This window comes from Belonocnema kinseyi, chromosome 9, assembly GCF_010883055.1.
Source record: "Belonocnema kinseyi isolate 2016_QV_RU_SX_M_011 chromosome 9, B_treatae_v1, whole genome shotgun sequence".
Taxonomy (NCBI): Eukaryota; Metazoa; Arthropoda; class Insecta; order Hymenoptera; family Cynipidae; genus Belonocnema; species Belonocnema kinseyi.
The window spans coordinates 61335594-61340769 of NC_046665.1; the positions used below are offsets into that span (position 1 = coordinate 61335594).

At 31.0% G+C, this 5176-nt stretch overlaps 1 protein-coding gene across 2 annotated transcripts in view; it reads right to left on the reverse strand.

The window, feature by feature from the left end:
- LOC117180080 (integrin alpha-8-like) overlaps positions 1-5176 on the reverse strand; it is a 26057-nt gene that overhangs the window by 9044 nt on the left and 11837 nt on the right. The window lies entirely within an intron of this gene.

A 5176-nucleotide genomic window follows, 5' to 3' on the forward strand; every position in this document is an offset into this window, starting at 1 on the left:
AAGGATATCCCGTAACATTGTCCAGGCGCCCTCTAAATCTTTGTTTTTTATACGGTCCTCCCATGTTGCCCTATCTATGCTTTCGATTATCTTATTTTAGAACTATATTCGCACATCCGGTTTCTCTAGGTTCTCAATTTTGATTCGCTTTTGTTTTGCTTTCTTGGTTCACTTTTTTCTCCAACCCCGACCTAAGTTAATTTTTGAGATCAGAAGGTAATGATCAGTATTGCATTCAGGACCCCTCATGACCCTTGTACCTTTGACTAACTCTCTAAGTCTTTCATCCGCAACATACAAATTCAATTATACTGCGGCTATTTCCTTTAGACCAGGTGTACATGTGGATCATTTTATGCCTAAACCAAGTATTTGTAATAAACAGACCCCTTTCTAAGCATAGACCAACTAGTTTATCTCCGTTATAGTTTGTTCTTGGATCCCCAATATTACCTAATACTCTTTCTGTATCCTGATTTTGGATGCCCACCCAACCGTTCATGTCTCCCAGTAGAATTATTTAATCTATTAGAATGTCGTTTGGAAAATTCATTTGTTTGGTTGAAAATTCGTTTTGTTTTTGGTTGAAAATGTCTTGTTTTTAGTAGAAAATACATGTATTTTGTTAAAAATTCGTCTATTTTGTTCGAAAATTAATCCTTTTCTGGCTAAAACCCACTTTGATACTTTTGAAAAATCTTACTTTTTTTCAATTTACATTTTTCGATAGTATATCATACTATAATTTTGTGAAGATCCAAACAGTGCGTCTATATTTTTCTGCAACCAACACTTGCATTGCTCGCCTGATTGATGAAAGTATCTCATGGCTCAGGCTGCTAAGAAAGCGTATGAACATCCACCAGCTTTTTCTGCTGATGTTCAAGAGTTACTAAAACCGATTTACGAGGATTCTTCGAAAATGGAGCTGCTCGAACGGTGCTTGGGGGGCCATACACAAAATAACAATGAAAGTTCTAACAAGTGTGTATGGGATATGGCGCCCAAGCACATGTTTAATGGCAAACAAATTTTCGAGATTGCATGCAAAACTGCGGCTTGCATCTACAATGAAGGCTATAATCCAGTTTTGAAGATAATGGAGGTACTAGGCATCAAACTCAGCCCGATTTCCATCGAATTCGCTAAGCAGTGCAATAAGTTCCAAATAGGCCTAAACGAAACGAAAACACGAAAGATTGGAAGAAATTGAAGTTCAGGAACAAACAGAAGGCGGTATATACGGTCCAGGCTTAGTTGATTAAATTTAGGTAAGATTTTTTCATGATTTAAAAAAAAAACTTCGAACGCGTTTTTCTCAAAACAACTTTTTTTAGAACGGGAGGCACGATTTCTGTAAAACGAATGGACTGATTCTTATAAAAATTTAACCATATATTCCACATACAAAAAGACGGAAAATGGACTACGGGCGAGTTATAATTTTGAGTTTTACCTATTTTTTTCAATAAAATCAGTGCAAAAAAAGCGTTTAAAAAAAAATTTTATTACGACCGCCATTTTGTTATTTATTGATAAAAATCAATATCCGTAGTTCATCTTCCAGCTATTGACATACTGAAACTAAAACACTGTGATTTTTTTGTTTCAGATAAGCCGTTGTTGAGATACTATGCCTCCCGTCTACCTACCTCAAAATCATGGCCTTATGTTCAACTACAGTTTTAGTGTATAAAAACTGAAAGAAAGCAGTAACAACATTTTTTTCTTACATTTTTAGACTTTATTTATCAAACCTTTCAATGTTTACACCAATATATTTCATATTATTCTTTGAGAAAAATCGCAAAAATAGCCTTTTTATAGCGTTCAAAGTGGGTTGTACCTTTAATTGAAAATGTAACAATCTTGTTAAGAAATCGTCTTTTTGGTCAAAAATAATTCTTTTTTAATAAAAATTTAATCTTTGTTCTTAAAAATCTAACTTTTTTGATGAAAATAAATGTGTTTTGGTTGTGAATTAAACTATTTTGTTAAAACCTTTCCTCTTTGGTTCAAATCAACTGTTTTTTTATCAAGATTTTACCAAAAAACTCCATTCCGCCCAAATTCATACAACTAAATTTCTTCAGTAAAAAATACGGAAGGTTGGGGGGGGGGGGTAAAAATTAAGGACTCTAACAAAGGGTGGTACGTGTTTCAAAATTCCGGAAAAAATACTATACGTAAATAATTTAAAAAAATAATAGTGAATGTCATAATTATGTTTTTTCTTGCGCTTTAGGCAAAAGTAATTTTCTTTCAATTTTAATGTGTTTTCAATAAATATTACTTAAAAATTTCTTTGATTCCCAATATGCCTAACCATAAATAATTATACGTATTATTTCTAAATAAAATGATTTTCTTATAAATGAGTTTTTGTAAATTAAAATGGAATGAGAATTACGACTTTTTCCCAAAGCAAAAGAAGAAACACAAATACACAAATATCTACTACATTTAAATAAACAATTGTGACCTCAACTATTTTTTTATTATTTACGCATGGTTTTCCCTTCTAAAATTTGTTCCAATAATCAATGAGATTTTTTTCGTCAACTTTATAAATCAAAGTAAAGAATAAGTAATTTCCAATTTGACTGTACACATATAACATTGTTAAACATTAAAATGTTCTATGTAGAATTCAAAATTGATGAAGCATTGTACTTCAAGATCTAATTTGAATTTTTCGAATATATTTTGTGCGGATATTTTTTTTTGTACCATTGGAAATCTATCGACTATGCAATTCATTCCGCTTTTTATTTCTGAGCCTTTTTTAAAAATTGAAAATTTGACTTTTTATTTTTACATCCTCATCAGAGAAGGTATTAAATTTGTGTAAAATCTGCCCCCCCCCCCAACCCCAGTTTTGCCAAATGTCCACGTTTTGAAACCCTCTGAATCCGAAAAACAGGTTTTTATGAATGTTTCTGTCTGTATTTCTGTCTGTGAACACGATAACTTTTGAAAAAATTACTCTATTAGATTTGCCTTTGTTACACTCGTTTAGTGTCATAACTAAATGTCAAGTTCGTTAGCCAGCCATTTTGGATAAAAATTTAAAAATTGGGAAGATTTTGAATATTTTTGACACCACTTTTTTGAAAATTCAAACATTCTCTGTACGGTTATTCATAGTATTTAAAAAGACAAACTATTTATCTTAATGAAAAATCCAAAAATTACATTTTTCAGCCAAACTATGCAAAATACGGTTAAAGATAAGTAAACAAAAATTGAGCATTTGAAAAAGATCTAAAAATCTGCTATCAACCATTTTTTGATAGGATGCGTAGTTTTGACTTTAATCATGCAAAACATCTTCAACAGTACAAAAAATCTACCTGCTGCCTGTGCACATTCTTGTCACAGCGTTTGTCTTTTAATTTCTTTTTCATCTCGTGTGTGGGGTTTCAAAAAATTAAATTTCTTAAGTTTCTAATCCTATTTTTTACGATTAAAACCAAAAACAGAACTATCAAAAAATTATTTATGACAAATCTTTTTTACATTCTCATCAGAGAATGTATTAGATTTGTGTAAAATTTGACCCCCCCTTCCCTAGTTTTTGTCTAAAGGTTCACGTTTTGAGACCCTTGATGCCAAGTTCATTAGTCAGACATTTTGGATAAAAAAAAACCTAAAGTGAGACCATTTTGAAAATGTTTCATAGTTCAAAAATTCTCTGTACAGTTGTTCATAGTACTTGAAAAGAAAAATGTGACTTTTCGATATAGCTCTATAAGATTATCATATCAACTTTTTAAATATTTTCGAAAAATTGAAAATTCAAATTTTGACCGCACAAAAACTAAAAAAAATCAAATGCATATTGCGGTCAAACTACGCAAGATAAGAAAAAAATTATAAAACAAGCATTGTGCATCCAAAAAATATCTACAAATTTTGTATTAATCACTTTTTTATAGGACACGTAATTTTTGTTTTATTTATGAAAAAAAAATTGAAAATACAAAAATTAAATTTTTCGACACGCGGACAATGTGGAACCGACTGTTGGCCCAACTTTGGACCAAAAATGGACTAAACATCAGGGCAACTATGGGAAATCTTTCGTTAACGAGTAAAGCCGACTACTGGCCCAACTCTGGGCCAAATTTGGCCCAGAGACCAGCATGAAGGGATTTAGAAAGTTCTGAAGAAGTTAGGCCAACTATTGGCCCAAACATGGACCAACCATCGGGGCAATTATGGGACATCTTTCGTTAACGAGTAACGCCGACTACCGGACCAACTCTGAGCCAAAGTCGGCCCGGAGATCGACATAAAAGGATTTAGACGTTCTTCTTAATAAAAGGAGAAAAAAATTTATGAATGAATTTCAAAATATTTCAAGTAATTTTAAAGTTAATTTTAAATACTTTTGATGAGTCCAAGAGATTTTGAGTGATTTTAAGGGATTTTTGTGCCATTTCAATTGATTTAATATGGTTTTAAAAGTGAGTCAAAATATTTAAAAGAGTTCAAGATATTTTTCATGAATTTAAGTGATTTGAACTAATTTTAAAGAATTTTTTTAGGAATTTCGGTAGAATTTAAGTTACTTTTAAGATTTTAAAGTAATTTTAAAATATAAATAATATTCTTGAAATCTTTAAAGTCTGTTAAATATCTTTAAATGCTCAGAAATTTGTAGAAATCCTTTGAATTCTAATGAATCTCTTAATGTATATATTTATTTTTTTCAATCTTTTATATTATCTTAAAATATTTTTGAATTTAGTTTAAAACTTGTTTAATCACATAAAATATTCAACAATAATTTGTAATATTGCTCAAATCTGATATCTTATTACATATATTATTGTGAGCTTAGCAATATTGTTACATTCTCATTCCTGAGAATGTAATCATCCAAATTTTCAATCTCTGGTTTTTAATGGATCTTTACGTTTCGGCGCTCACAGAATCCGAAAACCATAAAGTGTCATCGGTGTCTGTTTGTCTGTATGTATGTAGGTCTGTATGTATGGTTACCTGAATGTTGTCGCCACGCTACCTTTTGAAGGATTTGTCCAATCGAGTCCGCATTTGATACACTTCTGAAGGTCCCCAAAATAAAGGCTAAGTTCGTTAATCAGATATGTTGAATCAAAATTAAAAAATTGAGATTGTAGTTTATGAGGGGTTTGAATTACAGTATGTG